The following is a 16,607-nucleotide window of genomic DNA, read 5'->3' as shown; positions in this document are numbered from 1 at the left end:
TTATCTGGCATATCAATAGTCAATACAAGAGGTGAGTGATCTGATAAAAATTTCACCTTGCATTCAAATGGGCTGAAACCAAAAATAAATCTATCCTCGAGTAAGAGTCATGCTGTCTTGAATAGAAGGAATAGTCCTTCTCTCTTGGATGAAGCATTCTCCAGATATTCATTAAGTTCACCTCCTCCATTAGTCCCAAGGTAGCTTTAGCTGACTTTGTCCTGGTATATTTCCTTCCCAATCTATTCAGAACCAGATCCAGGCAGAATTTAAACTCTCCGTCCACCATTATATTTCCATGACCATCAGCCAATTTAAAAAAAATCTATTATGAATTTATCATCGCCTGTATTGGGCGCATATAAATTCAGTAGGGTCCAGGGCTCCAAATATATCTGACAGTATACCAGAACATATCTACCTGTGGGATCAATATTTACCTCTTGCAGCCTAAAAGGAAGATTTTTTTCCTACTAATATTGCTTAAATCACATTATCTCACTTTTTTCCTTATTCTACTGGCTGCTAAAAGTACAGTGATCCCATATGCAGAAAACACCAGATAGCATACTGGACCATGGCAGAATCCAATGCTTATGCGGTGACCTTGCCCATAGGTCTTGTGTTATGGACCATGAACTGGCTTTTTGGACGAACATTATAAAGGATGGAATTCTGTTAAGAACTCTGTGCAACAGCTGAGTGCTGACTCGTCAATAGCTTGGAACTTTCGAGAACAAAGGGAGAGTCCATCTGTAAGGTAGAGGGCAGCACTTGGAGCAGCAGAAGGAGAACTAAGTTTACTGCAATGCAACATCAGTCATCTCTCTCACAAATGTTCAATACAGCATCCTTTGTTATCACTTAAATAACTGAACTTGGATATTGAGATTGGATTCTGTGGACTATGTTTTTTTAACTGAGTTACTTAACTGACTGACTGACTTGGGGTTTATGGGGTTTTTCCTTTTTGAATATTGGACACAGATTCTAATGGTCTGGGTATTTTTTTTTACATACACACTTTATAAATATGATATCTGTACATTTGTTATAGATATAGTGGGGTTAAATGTGTTAAGACATTACAATGTTAATAGTCATTAATAAATATAATTTTACCCTTTTGAATTGCATATTCTGTTGTTGCTGGTTTGAGATGTAACACTTGTGATGTTAAATTTCCCACTGTTGGCAGGAACATCAGATGTTATGCTCTTTCAGTATTATAGATTGAAATGCTGCTCTGAAAGCATTTGATGCAAGACAATGGTATTCAAGTTTGGTTTCTTTGACCCTCAGTGAATCCTCCCTGTTTTCTGATTGGGGCTAGCGTGCTTGGGAATGATCAGGGGTTCGAGCCATCCACTGCACTTGAAGCTCAACAAAGAAAAGCAATATGATTTGATTGACAGACAGGGTTTGACTCTTCAAAATTCTGCAGTCACTTTTCTTATGAAGCAGAATACGAACTGCATCTAATTTTTATATAAATAGCAGCACCTCACAGCCAACAGAGAGAGAATGATTATGGTGTGGGAACTTTAGCACTGAAAAACCACAATAATTACTGAAGATTTTTTTTCTCTCTCTGTAACCCAACAGATGCACTGCTTCCGAATCAAAACATTTGTTCAGGGAAGGAACCATCCTCAATTTGCCTGAGAAGTTATTTGCATAGGGATCAGAAGAAATGAACATAGCAAGCAGCAACTGCCCTGGATTATCAAGGAATCTCCAGGAATGAAGAACTAATTAAAGATTTGTTTCCTCTGTCTGGTTAAAGTAAAAGACTCCAAAAGCACAGTGATCCAGGTTCAAACCTGATCTCTAGTCTTCTCCCAGTGTCTGGGCATGATTTCTCTCGCAATCCAAAACATGCCAATAGGTTCATTGGTCCCTGCAAATTGATCCCAATGTATAGGTGAGTGGTAGAATCTGGGAGAGGTTGAAAGGATTGAAGGAGAAATAGATTCATGTAGAATTTGTGTAAATGATGCTTGACGGTCAGCATGAATTCAGTGGTTGAAGGGACTCATTCAAAGAAGCAGAGTGGGGTATTATCTTGAGAGTTGCCAATATTTAGCAACATGCTTAAAATGTCTGGTCACAGACCTCCAATCTGAGTAGCAACCCTCCATCTCCTACCATCAAGCCAGTTCTTTTTCCATCTGACCATCTCACCCTCGATCCCATGGAATTTTGTTAAAGAACTTCTCAAATGCTTAGCTTGCTTTGATCCGTGGCCTTAACTATAAAGAGGTGGAGTTGTAATGGAGGTCATGCACAGATGCAGCAGGATGACAGGCCTTTCAGCCCAACGAGACAGTGCTCACTATCAACCACCCAATTACACTAATCCTAATTAATCCCATTCTTTATTTTCCCCATTTTGTCAAACTAGAGGACATGGTTTAAGATTGAAGGGGGAAAATTATAAGGGGAACATGAGGGGAAATTTCTTTACGCAGAGGGTGGTGGGGATGTGGAATGAGCTTCCGGCAGACCTGGTCGAGGCGGGATCATTGGTTACATTTAAGGAGGGACTGGATCGTTACATGGATAGGAGGGGACTAGAGGGGTATGAACCGGGTGCTGGTCAGTGGGACTAGGAGGGTGGGGATTTGCTATGGCATGGACTAGTAGGGCCGAACTGGCCTGTTCTGTGCTGTAAGTGGTTATATGGTTATATTATATGGTTAACTCCCAACACATGAGGGACAATGATAGTGGCTGATAACCTTCTGATCTACAGGTCTTTGGGATGTGGGAGGGAACTGGATCACTGGAGGAAAACACACAGGTGCATGGTCCACACTGACAGCACCTGAGTTCAGGACTGAACTCAGGTCTCCAACATTAAGGCACTGCTAGCTGCTCTACTGTTTAGGGAAGTACACAGGGCACATCAGGGGACCTGTTATGGGCAGGTCAGGGGACCCTGCAGTGGGGAGACCAGGGGATCCTGCAGTGGGCTCATCAAGGATCTGATAGTGAGCTGATCAAGAATCCTGTAATGGGTGTGGTAAACCACTGTTGCTTACAATTGTCTGGTCAGGCACACCTATTGGCCAATTGTACCTGTGGCCCCTCCCCACAGGCTCCTGTATAAAAGTGACTGCTCCACAGCCCCCTACAGTTCGGTGAAGGACAACCGAACCATATGGATGTGTCGTTGTTCTTAAGTGAATAAAAGCTTATTGGCTTCTCAACAACAGTCTTTTGAGTAACTGATGGTGCATCAATTTTATTTACTTAAAGATTTTTTTTAACTTAAAGATCCTGAAGCCAGAAAAGCTGGAGATCGCGCCTCAATCGCTTGAGTCATCCACCAACTTTGAGCTCTGGCTGCACTGTTTTGAAATATTCCTGCAGGCTTCCTCTACCATTGTGTGATCAGAGACCTACAAACTGCAAGTGCTACACTCCAGAGTCAGCACCCTGGTGTATTCTATCATCAGGGACGGTACATCGTATCAGGAAGCCATGGACATTCTCAAAGTACCGGCGTAAGATTAATGTCATCTACACCAGACACCTCTTAGTGACGTGCAAACAATGACTCGGTGAGTCCAATGGTGAATATCTTCAGGCCCTGCGAGTACTCGGCAGGGCCTATGAATGCAAGGCCATGTCCACCGCGGAGTACACAGAGGACCTGATCCAGGATGCCTATGTTGTGGGGATCAGGTCAAACTAACATCCGACAGATACTCTTGGAGCTCAGCCTGTGGAGAGCAGTCCAGCTGGCAAGTACGCTGGAGGTGGGTCTCAAAAACATGAAGGTCTACTTGACCAACGTGGCCACCTTGTGATTACCCCAGATAAGTATTGGTATGCTAAAATGGGACGCGCTGCCATCCTTTTGCTCCGCTAATGACTTGACCATGGCAGCAGTGGTCCACAACCACCTCCCGTCACTCTCATCCAGCTCCAGTAACAACCTGACTACAGCCATGTGCTACGGGAGCACCCAAAGTGCTACTTCTGCAACCTGGACAAGCATCAGAGGAAAACTGGATTCAATTTCCTCCAGCTGCGGAAAGAAGGGCCACTATTGCAAAATGTGCAAGTCGAAACCCCTTCCTAGCAGCACTGCGTTTGGACCAAAGAAGCCACAACCTTGAGTGCCATCGTTAGAATCCAACAGCACCACATGCAGGCCCTGGGGGGGCCTCCATCTTCGACACCACCATCTTCCAATGCAGCAATGTGAAGCAACCTGACACTGGCCTTCATCATACTCAACCAGGCCAGCCCACATCAACTCGCCAGGACAATGATAGATATTCAGTTAAACGGCCATGTGACGAGCTACTTATTTGATAGTAGGAACACAGAGTGCTTCACCCAACTGGACACAGTGTGGCGCCTTTTCCTTACAGTATTGCCAGTGAACTAGAAGGTCTCCTTGGCATCCAAGTCGCCCACAGCAGATGGCAGGGGCTTCTGTGTAGTGACTCTAACAGTATAGGGTACTGAATATAAAGACATTAGACCAGTAGTTCTCAACCTTTTTTGCCTTAGACCCTACATTTCCAAAAAAATGTACACCCCACCATTCGTGGAAAAAATTAAAACTTCTTTTGAATATATAACTTAAATCATTTACTGCAAGTGTATTTCAATGCAATTAAGGTCGGGAATACACTGGAACACATATTTCGTATTCAACTATTACTTCAGTATGTCAACCATCTCAAACATACATTCATCAATTGTTGTAATTTCAGTGGGAACCTTGTCCCTGATGCTGGCTGCAAATTTTTTGATTCAAGAGACTAATTTTATTAGTTTCAACCTTAAATCTCCACATCTTGAAATCTCCAGTACTTCTTTCTCAAAAAGGTCCGTCAAGTAACATACATAAGCTTTGCCATCTGTTGTTAGCAAGAGCTTCATTTCAGGTTTGTCCTTCAAAAATTCGCTGAGGAGATCAAACAGTTCCATTAACATTTTGAAGCAGTTTCCCTTTGACAACCACCTTACTTCAGTGTGAAGCAATAATCTCATATGTTCTGCATTTTTATCAACACAAAACTGCTTAAACAGATGTTTACATTTGGCATTAGCTTTGATGGCATTGATATAATTGATCACAGAATGCAGTATCTCGTGTAGACCAGGGGAAACTTCTTTGGCAACTAAGATTTCTCGGTGGATAACATGATGCACAACCAACATGTTGGATTTTCATCCTTCAATAATTTTAAGCATCCTATTTCTTTACCCATCATAGCAGATGCATTATCTGCAGCACAAGATACAATGTTTCCTTTTGGTTTTTCATTTTCATCCAAATAATTTTTGAGCTTGCTGTAGATATCAACTGTAGTAGTGGTTATTTCTAATGATTCACAAAACAACATCTCTTCTTGAAATGCTTCCTGATCAATATATCTCACGTATGCCAATAACAGAGCCTCACTGTCCCGTATGGTAGATTCATCTAGTTGTATTGAGAACTTTCATGATTTCAACTTCTCAATAAGCTGTTTTTCAAAATCTTGACCAATGTCATCTATTCTGTTGCAGACAGTTCTATTACTCAATGGCATTGTTTGGACATCTTTGCTATCCTTTTGCAGAACTGTTTTGAGAAATAATGATATCGTGGGTTTAATCAGTTCCTCCCCAGTCGTATGATTCTTCCTATGTTGTGCTATCAGCAGAGAAAATTCATAGCTAGCTTCAAGGGTTTGATTCAGGGCTGAAGTTTGCACAGCGAATAATGAAGTGCTTTTTAATCTATTTTCAAACTTCTCTTTCAGTGATTAAAATATTCCAATTTCGAATTGACATGTTTAGGATGTTTTACCCTCAAATGAGCTTCAAGACAGCCTACTTTCATTGATTCACTTGTCAAAGTCTGTTGGCATATTAGGCAAAAAGGTGCATGTTCATCATGTACAGCAGGTATAAACCCAAACTTCAAGAACTCCACTGCATATTGACTAACCTTTTGCTTGCTTCATCTGGTCATTTTGAATATACAACAATGCAAGCTGCATGAAACAGATTAATATAACAGCGCGAGCTCCTGAAACAGATTAATCAATATTTTATTATGCCTTAGACTTGAAAAATACCGGCACCACCTACGGCTCCTAGAACGCTTCCACCAGCGTCGTCTCCGCTCCATCCTCAACATCCATTGGAGCGCTTACACCCCTAACGTCGAAGTACTCGAGATGGCAGAGGTCGACAGCATCGAGTCCACGCTGCTGAAGATCCAGCTGCGCTGGATGGGTCACGTCTCCAGAATGGAGGACCATCGCCTTCCCAAGATCGTGTTATATGGCGAGCTCTCCACTGGCCACCGTGACAGAGGTGCACCAAAGAAAAGGTACAAGGACTGCCTAAAGAAATCTCTTGGTGCCTGCCACATTGACCACTGCCAGTGGGCTGATAACGCCTCAAACCGTGCATCTTGGCGCCTCACAGTTTGGCGGGCAGCAACCTCCTTTGAAGAAGACCGCAGAGCCCACCTCACTGACAAAAGGCAAAGGAGGAAAAACCCAACACCCAACCCCAACCAACCAATTTTCCCTTGCAACCGCTGCAATCGTGTCTGCCTGTCCCGCATCGGACTTGTCAGCCACAAACGAGCCTGCAGCTGACGTGGACTTTTTACCCCCTCCAGAAATCTTCGTCCGCGAAGCCAAGCCAAAGAAGAGACTTGAAAAATGTAATGAAAGTAATGATTGAATCAAAGGAAGAATACTGACCCTAAAAAAAAACATTAGCGTGCTTTCTGACATTTTTTCTCACAAAGAGTGCATCAAAACTGCGCTCATTTGTGCTTTACTTTGTGGGGTCTCTTTTATTTCCCAATTTTGGCATCCCCCTCAGGTTGGCACCTGGGGTGGAATCACCTGCCTCCCCATCAATACACTAGTGCACAAAGATACATAAAGATACAGGTCTCACTCACTATTGAACTGAAGAAGTGAAGGGGTATGGATGGAGACATGATTGTTGAGATAATTTGGAATGGATGATAATAAGAACGGTCAGAAAAAATATAATTATAATGTTAACCAAGGACAACAACAGTTATAATAAGAGAAATAACAGAGAAACATTGGAAGGGCAAAAACATATTATTAAAATAAAAAGAACAAAGTGATTTTATTTGGAAGTTATAATTATGTTGCACTGATAGAGTTGTCAAGTCACATTTTTCACACCAAAATAACAAGTCTAATGTTTTTCAAACCAACTTTTTAATTATTTCTCAAACTATTCCTACGCACCACTAAGATATTCTTAAATCCCCACACCCCACCGAAATATTCCCACATCCCACCTTGAGAATCTATGGTAATGCCGCAGCTGTGTGCTACTGGGGCACATCTTAAAAATGTGACAATGGAGTTTGCTGGGCCCCATCCATCCCTCACTGTGTATAGCCAGCAATTTTCGATACAACCACTGTCCGCCATCCGACCCCCGCAAACCCCTATTGTACACGGCCACAACCGAACCGTTCACCACAGATGACCTGTGGACTCTCCACATTTAAAATCACCCCCACCCTATCATTTTTCGCCAACCTCACTCATGACTAAACCCATTATAATGGCATTTAAAGTTTGAGTATTTCTATGTACGTTTTATATCTCTATCATACAGTAAATGCTTTGTTATCCTTATAAAGGTCTTAATGCGAAGATATGCAAAATGTTTATCAGTTTTATCATCAAATTAAAACTACATAAAGTAATAGCCACAGAGTTTGATTTATTGGATTAAAGAGATTGAAATACGGAATATTGTAGCTCATGATACGTTGAAATTAGGATACTGTAGTAACACGCAACTTTGCTGTGACAAACTGGTCCTGCTTGTTATGCCCGGTCAGCAGGGCAGTCGCATCAAAGATGGCAATGCCCATCTGTCTCTTCCATCCCAGAACGGAAGCTGGCATGCACGCTTGCATCAGCGTGATGCAAGCGGTTGGACGCATGCACGGTCCGACTGTCAACCTGATAATCAAGCACACGAAGTTTGAATAAACAACCGGCCCCGCAGTTGGCTCGACCAAGTAGAGGCCCAGTTCTAGATCAAGCAAATAACTTCTGACTCAACAAGGTATTTCTACATTGTTAGTTCACTCGACCAGCAGACCACTGCCCGTGTTGATGCCCTAATTCAGGCTTCGCTGGAAGAGGGTAAATAAGCAGCATTAAAGAACCTCCTTATCAGGACCTACGGCCTATCCCGACGCAAGAGGGTGGCCAGAATCCTACACCTAGACGGTCTGGGGGACAGGATGCTGTCCATCCGCCTTAATGGATGAAACGCTCATGCTGGTGGAGGGCCAATAAGCCCTGCCTAATATTCGAACAGGCCTTTTTGGAGCAAATGCCCAAAGACATTAGGCTCCTGCTCGTCGACGTAGATTTAAGCGACTTGCGCAAGGTTGTAGTGAAAGCCGACGTCCTCTACCGCAGCAAATGTAAGAACCCCAAAGTGGTTAACCGAGTGGCCAGACCACAGCACAAGGCCGTCTGTAAGCTCAGCCCCATCACAGAGTGCCGCAGCAGCCGACAGTGCCAAGACCCCATCGACCAATGCCTGTGTTTCTATCATCAGCGTTGGGGAGCCGGTGCACACAAATGTCACCAACCCTGTTCATTTCAGGGAAATGAATAGGCCAGCCAGCATTAGTGGCCACAATAGCTGGCTGACAGAACAGCTTACTTCATATATGAGATGGCATATCGGGCCGCAGGTTCCTTGTCAATATAGGAGCCAAGATAAGCGTCATTCCACCCACTTTGTCTATATTTTGATTCAAGAAATGTTTCTCGTGCTCATGCTTCATATCTGGTTGAATAATGAGCAAGTCATTAGTCTGGGCAGATATTATGACATATTACATCATCGTCACTATGATCACACTATAAACAATAATACTCTGAAAGAGATAAGCACAAAATTAACTAAGAACAAAAAAAAACACAAGGTTTTAACCTTTACCTCCATCGTCACTAAAAGTAGGCAGTACACTGCCAGGGACAGGGCCTTCATTCAGGGAGAGGTACAGAGCTTACTCAAGGAGGAGATCATTGAAGCCAACATCAGCATGGAGAGCGCAGGTAATGGTAGTACAGAACAGGAAAAAGAATACAATCAGACCAACAATAGATACACACAATTGGATGCATACCCCCTCCCACGCATCACTGACAAGGCCAACCAAATTGCTCAGTATCATGTCTTTTCAACCATTGTCCTGAAGTCAGCATAACATCAGCTCCCTATCTGCATAGAGGACCACCAGCATACGATGTTCGAGACTGATGGATACCTCTACAATTTCCTGCTGGTCCTTTTCAGTGTCACAAACGGCGTCTCTGTCTTCTAATGGGAGATGGACTGCATTGGGGTATCAGTACCTCGATAAAGTCACTATCTGCAGCAACGACCTACAGGACCATGATCCCAACCTCCAGAAATTTCTCGAAACAGCCAAGCTCCTTAACCTTACATATAACAAGGCCGAGTGCGTGTTTTACACCATCTGTCTGGCCATCCTTGGCTGCATCATGGAGAATAGAGTCATCGGCCCGGACCCTGACCATATGTGATTGCTTCTGGAGCTTCTCCTCCCACACAGCCTCAAGGCCCTGAAGAGGTGCCTTGGGTTCTTTTCTTATTATACACAATGGGTCCCCAATTCTGCAGACAAGGCCCACCCCCTCATCAAATCCACATCCTTCCCCCAGTGGTGGAGGATCATGCAGCATTCAATTGCATTAAGGCAAATATCTCCAAGGCCACAATGAAAGCTGTGGACAAATCCACCCCGTTTCAGGTGGAAAGTGATGCGTCAGACTTTGCCCATACAGCCACCCTTAACCAGGCAGGGAGACAGTCGCATTTTTTTCACGTACCCTGCAGGGCCATGAAATTCGACACTCCTCAGTCGAGAAAGAGTCCCAAGCCATTGTTGAGGCAGTGTGGCACTGGCACAATTACCTGGCCGGTAAGAGATTCACCCTGTTGACTGATCAATGAGCAGTTGTGTTCATGTTTTACAATCAGCAGTGGGGTAAAATCAAAAATGACCCAATACTGAGGTGGAGGATTGAAATGACCACCTACAATTATGATATTTTGTTCAGGCCAGGGAAACGTAATAATCCGCCAGATCCATGTCACACGGGACCTATGCCAGTGCATAGATCAACCGATGCAAAACCTCCACAATCATTTCTGTCACCCCGGAGTTACCAGGTTTTTTTTCATTTTGTCAAAGCATGCAACCTGGCGTACTCCATCGACAAGATTAGGTCCATGACAAAGAACTGTCAGGTCACTCTTCTACCGACCAGACAGGGGACAATTAATTAAAGCTACCCGCCTCTTTGAGTGACTGTGTTGATTTTAAAGGACCCATCCCCTCCATTGACCACATCATTGATGAATACTCCCATTTTCCATACTCTACTCGGACATGACTGCTGCCACAGTCAGGAAGGCCCTATACTGCCTCTTCACTCTGTTTGGCTTCCCCAGTTATATCCACGGTGACCAGGGGCCTTCCTTTATGAGTGATAAGCTGTGCTAGTACCCATTGGCCAGGGGCATTGCCACGAGCAGGACCACTAGTTACAACCTCCAGAGTAACGGACAAATGGAGAGGGAGAATGCCATGGTTTGGTAGGCAGTCCTCCTAGCTTTGCAGTCTAAAGGTGTCCAAGTCTCTTGCTGGCAAGAGGTCCTCCAGGAGGCACTCCACTCTATCAGGTCCCTGCTATGCCATACAGCATGAACATATATTCCTTTCCCAGGAAATCTGAGACCGGGACCACACTACCAGCATGGCTGACATCCCTTGGGCCCAACCTACTCCAAAACCATGTGAGGAGCAGTAAGTCTGACCCCTAGTAAAAAGGGTCCACCTCGTCCAAACCAAACCCTAATTTGCCTGTGGTGTACCCTGATGGACACGAAGACACTGTTTCTGTCAGGGACTTACCTCCCTTAGGAGGCCTGGAGATCACGGCTGTTCCCCCCCCACAGCCCCTCACCGTTGAACACACATAATGCACCTGAACCCTGGTACCCTGCTTCTGCCCTGAGGAAGAATATACTAGACTCATCGGCACCGACCCACCGGCACAACACTGATAAGTATGTACAGGCGCCCAAGACCGTCCAGGATCCCGCCACTGCACCGCAGCCAGTTCGATAATGGTCCCAGTGAATGACCAGACCTTCTGAAAGACTGAATTTGTAACTTTGTAAGTTCCACTTCATCCCGCTGGACTCTTTTTAAAAAACAAGAGTGAATGTGGTAAACCACCGCTGCGTATAATGGTCTGGTCAGGCTCACTATTGGCCGAATATACCTGTGGCCCCTCCCTATAGGCTCCTGTATAAAGGTGACTGTTCCACAGCCCCTTCCTCAGTGCAGGCAGTCGAACAGTATGGATGTGCCATTGTCCTTAAGTGAATAAAAGTCTATTAGCTTCTCACAACAGTCTTTCGAGTCATTGATGGTGCATCAGTAGCGAGCTGATCAGGGAGACTGTAGCAAGCGGATCAGGGAGCCTGTAATGGGATGATCAGGGAATCACAATGAGTCAAAGGCCAGTTTTTGTACCTCACTTCATGCTGAACCCTGACTTTGGCACAAGTTCTTTTTTAAAATGACAATGGAACAGTTTAGTCTGCAGCCACCTGCTAAATGTGTAGCTCACAGAGATAACACTGTTGTTCCCATTCCATAAGATACTACTGAACATTCAAATAAAATTCAATGTAACACTGGCAGCACAAGTGAAATGCAGCAGTCAGGGTGCCCCAGGTTACTGCAGCAGCCTTGGCCCAATATACAGCCTTAGGAAACCTTAAATGCATTCAATTTCCAAAATGAATCATAGATTACATTCCTGCCTTGTGCAATTATGTTTCTTTTTCCATAATATTTCTATTCATTTCCAATGGATCCTCACTACACCTGAAGATATTGACTGATCAGTGGGGTATATCACAGGAACACAGTAAATGTCAGAAGAAAAGAGAAACACCATCAAGTTGACCTTCACTGTGCTGGCAATACATGATGCAACAACCACAAAGCTGCTCGATGAATCACATCAACCAATCATTCTGTACAAGAGGTGAAGGAAATGTCAGGGTGGTGGCCAGTGGGAATTAGATGATGATCGTGCACTCCAGCAAGCTTGCTGAATACCAAAATACCAAGGCTGAAATCACTCATAGAATCAGACAGTGCAGGTGAAACATGCTCGACCTCTTTGAAAGTAGTTACCATCTGCCCCTCAGTTCTCAGAGCTCTGCACCTTGTTAACTTCCAAGTATTTATCCAAGTTCCATCTGGAAATTCCTGCCACATATTTGTCTACCTTAGCTCCAAGAACTAAACTTCAAATTACAGCAACCTGCGTGATAATAATTAATCTCAGGATCGCAGAAGCTTACAGACCAGGAGGCAGCTCCTGCCTGGGCTAGAATTATATTCAATGTGAGATCTCTGGTTACAGTGTCTGCAGCTATAGAAACGACTGTTCTGAAATATTCATTCACATGCTGATATGAATCACTACTAGCTGTTTCTATTGTCTCCCCAGGCAGTTTATTTCATTCAGTTCACTAAAATATTGTTGCCAGAGGCATTAAGTCCAACAATTCAATTGTTGCTCTGTAGCCCAGAAGAAACATCCACTAAATATCCACTCCTACCCTTGTAAAAGTCTAGGTTAACAGAGTTCTGTTTTAGCCCCAGCCTTGCTAACCAGAAATTACTCCATCGCTTTAGCAAGAAGAACTGCACTGATAAAGAACAGAATTGTTCACAGAACCTTCTGCAGAGGAAGAGAAATTTAAATGGCTCTGCAGATAACATGGAGAGAGCCTGGCCTCTACAAACATTTACTATCAAGTCAGGTACAGAATGCCTTAGAGACTGGAAGCCTGCACAAGACATTAAACAAGGATTTAACAATGTGATGGGATGGCAATAAAGAGGGTTAATACTTTTAAGTTCCTGTGCATCCTCATATTGGAGGACCTCTCTCGAAGCCAGCACATCGAAGCAACTATGAGGAAGGTATACCAGGACCTGTAGTTTTGAACAAGTCTGAGGAGATTTGACATGCTGTCAAATACTCTATCAAACTTCTACAGGTGCACTGTAGAAAGTATACTGACTGGTTGCATCATGGCCTAATTTGGAAAGTGCCCAGGAGCATAGAAGGCTGCTGTAAAAGTGGCAAACTGCCAAGTCCATCAGGGCACAGGCCTCCGGTCCACTGAAAACATCAATGTAAGTCACTACCTCAGGAAGGCAGCCAACATCATAGAGAACCCCCATTGACCTGGTTGGAAGTCCAGCACCTTTGGTTCAAGAACAGTTTTTATCCAACAGCTATCAGACTCATGAACCTACCCTTGTCCTAACCATAAACTTCTCCAAGACCACCAAAAGATGTGTCTGCACTAATGAAACATCATATTTCTTTGCACTAATTACGTCCGTATTTATCTATCATTTTATATTTATAATAGCCTGAATACACCTGAGATTGTCTGATCTTGGAAGCTAAGCAGGCTCAGGACTGGTCAGTACATGGAGGGGAGACCACCTTGGAACACCAGGTGCTGTAGGTTTCTGTGAGGGGTGCTGGACAAAGTGGCGACTCTCTGTCTGCCTTAAGGTAGACAAAAATTAAAGAATTTCATTCATGTTACATTCTAAATATAGTATTATGTGACAATAATGGAAACTTCATCTTCATATTGTTGTAATTTGATTAATACTATTGTAGTTGGTGTATGTTACATACCTGCAAGTTAAAAGTTTGGTGCGCCTGGATATTATACTCATGGTCATGTGGGGCAGCATGGTTAGCGTAGCGCTGTTACAGCGCCATCAGTTCGAATACCACGCTGTCTGTGATCAGTTTATATGTTCTCCCTGTGTCTGCATGGGTTTCCTCCCATCATTCAAAACGTACAGGTCAATTGGGTGTAATTGGGCGACAAGGGCTCATGGGCCGAAAGTGCCTGTGATTGTGATGTATGTCTAAATTTAAATTTAAAATTTATGTATACAACAATAGACATTTATACACTTAAAAAAAATCAGCAAAATTAATTCAATGTGAATCAAGAGATAAAACTCAATGAGCTGAAGGCATACTCAGCACAAAGAAAGCCAGTTAACGGTTATTAGTACCAGACTTAGCATGTTTGCTGGTGACTGCAGCATTCAGTTTTATTCTCAGAAAATAAAGTAGGCTGGTGCTCACCAAAGACAAATCCACAAAAATGTAAGCATGATGGCTGAAAAGTGACAAGTTACATTTAGGCTACAAAAGTCCAATACGATCGTTGTCTTGAGATGAATTCTTTTACTTTCAATGACATTTGAATAACAAATATTCTATCAGTAGTGCCTTGATTTTCCAGAATCCTGGAGGTTTCTTCACCATTGCACAAGCCAGCTTTGTGATGAAATGTTCTTCAGTGACCAGATAAATGACAATAGGTGCTGGAGAAGGCCATTCGGCCCATCGAGCCAGCACCACTATTCATTTAGATCATGGCTGATCTTCCACTATAAGTACCTGTCCCTGCCTTCTCCCGATAACCCTTAATTCCACCTGTTCACAAGTACCTTACCTACTCTCTCTTGAACTTATCCAGAGAACCTGCCTCTACCACCCTCTGCGGCAAAGCATTCCACAGACCAACATCTCTGGAGAAGGAATAGGTGTGACTCCAACATTAGGAACAGAATCAACCAAACAGTAATTCAGCTTCACAGAGAGAAGTAAGCGACATGTGTCACCTGAATTACAAGTATGGACAGCAGATGCAGATTGGTAAGAGTGGGGAATTTAACCACAGCGAAATTGGGTGATCCTCCGTGAGACCTGACTGTGGATGACCCAACAAATGGAGGTGATATCCTGGAGCACACTGTGCTGATGACAGACAGAGTGCCACCGTACACTGGAGTAAAACACAAAAGTCTGCAGACCCCGTGGTTGAACTAACATCCAATACTGGAGAAACTGAGCAGGTCGAACAGTGTAGTATAGCAAAAATAAAGGTACTTTACCAATGTTTTGGGCTTGAGCCCTTCATCAAGGTATGACAAAATTTGGGTAGGTGCCTGAACAAAATGGTGGGGTGGGTGGAGAGGCAGGGGGAGGAGGAGTATCCCACAGGTAGGAGGTAATAGGTGGATAAGGGAAGGAGGGCACACCAGCAAATGGAGGAGGAGGAATGAGCCTGTAAATGGAGAGAGAAGAGGGTGGAGAACTGGAGGAAAGAAGGGCAGCACAGTTAGCACGGAGATGGCACAGTTAATGTAGCAGTCAGCACAATGCTGTTACAGCACCAGCTACTGGGACCGAGGTTTGAATCCAGCGCTGTCTGTAAGGAGTTTCTACAATCTCCCCATGACTGCATGGATTTTCCCCAGGAACTCTGGTTTTCTCCCACTGTTTGAAACGTACTGGGAGTTGTAGGTTAATTGGGTGGATGACACGTGGGCTGAAATGGCCTGCACCATGCTGCATGTCTAAATTTAAATTTAAGAGAGGGAGAATGGCAAGTAAGACCCTGCATATGGTTTTCTTTAGATAACTTACAGGAACTTAATAAACCTCAGCTTAATGCTAAACTTCAACCTGTACCTGGAAGGTATAGGTCAACAAGAACCTATACACTGACACAACATATGATAAGGTTATTCAGTGGAAATTCCTCTGAAGCAAGAAGGGTGAAGAGATCATTTTGATGGACTCTTCCTTTGGGAGAGGAGTGCTGCACAAGGAGGAGCAAATGGAGGGTCAGGACTGGTGATCGAAGTGGGGGCCATGCAGGTATTGATCACCAGTTGGCCTTGCTTCAGTCCCCATCATGAGGCAGCCAGCAGAAGCCATCTACAGCCAGGCCCATCATGAGGCAGCCAGCAGAAGCCATCTACAGCCAGGCCCATCATGAGGCAGCCAGAAGAAGCCATCTACAGCCAGGAGGTAACTCACCTGGTGCAGAATCTCCCAGGTTCTCATCACAGCCATGTTGTCAAAACCACTTACTGCAAACCCATATGTTGCTCAGTTCACAACACCAAGTTAAATCGATCAGATTTGTTTCCAGGTCACCTTTCCCAATGAGTCAAATTATAAGAGACAAAGATTTTACGCACTATTGGGTTGACGTGATTCATCGCAACAGCAAAATCACAGATAAAACCAGCCATTCACAGTTCATGGTTACTGAAAAACCAGACAATTGGTTCATTCTTTGCAAAATTAGTTCTTTAGCTGCATTTTAGCCAACAGGCATTTTTAAATTTTAATAGGCTAGTTTTTAACTACTGTTCAGTAATTGATATTAAAAGCACTTTTAATTTGTTGTACATTTTTCCACAAGGTCGCCTGCCTCTCATTGCTACCACCTTCACATGATACCACACCCACACTGACCACTGTTATCTGACAGCTGGATACTCTAACTTCAAGTAGGTATGGATGCAACAGACCAAGCAACTTTCATCATGCTATAACCAATCTGTGATACCCCATAGGTCAGCACAGCATTGTGGACCGTAGGGC

The 16,607-nt window shown here is 43.8% G+C and overlaps 1 protein-coding gene and 1 long non-coding RNA gene across 3 annotated transcripts in view; one reads left to right on the top strand and one right to left on the bottom strand.

The window, feature by feature from the left end:
• Nucleotides 1-16,607, bottom strand: part of LOC138763516 (carboxyl-terminal PDZ ligand of neuronal nitric oxide synthase protein-like) — a 458,344-nt gene that overhangs the window by 161,912 nt on the left and 279,825 nt on the right. The gene's annotated exons all lie outside the window — the stretch shown is intronic.
• Nucleotides 769-3,816, top strand: LOC138762713 (uncharacterized). 2 transcript variants are annotated; one of them, XR_011357075.1, is made up of 3 exons: nucleotides 769-837; nucleotides 1,606-1,924; nucleotides 3,280-3,816. It is a non-coding gene; the product is annotated as an uncharacterized lncRNA (long non-coding RNA). The 2 variants fall into 2 exon arrangements; XR_011357074.1 differs by having other exon boundaries at nucleotides 775-1,002.

This window comes from Narcine bancroftii, chromosome 5 (genome assembly GCF_036971445.1).
Source record: "Narcine bancroftii isolate sNarBan1 chromosome 5, sNarBan1.hap1, whole genome shotgun sequence".
Classification (NCBI taxonomy): domain Eukaryota; kingdom Metazoa; phylum Chordata; class Chondrichthyes; order Torpediniformes; family Narcinidae; genus Narcine; species Narcine bancroftii.
Note: the sequence above shows the minus strand (reverse complement) of the source record. Positions and strands in the feature narration are given on the sequence as shown.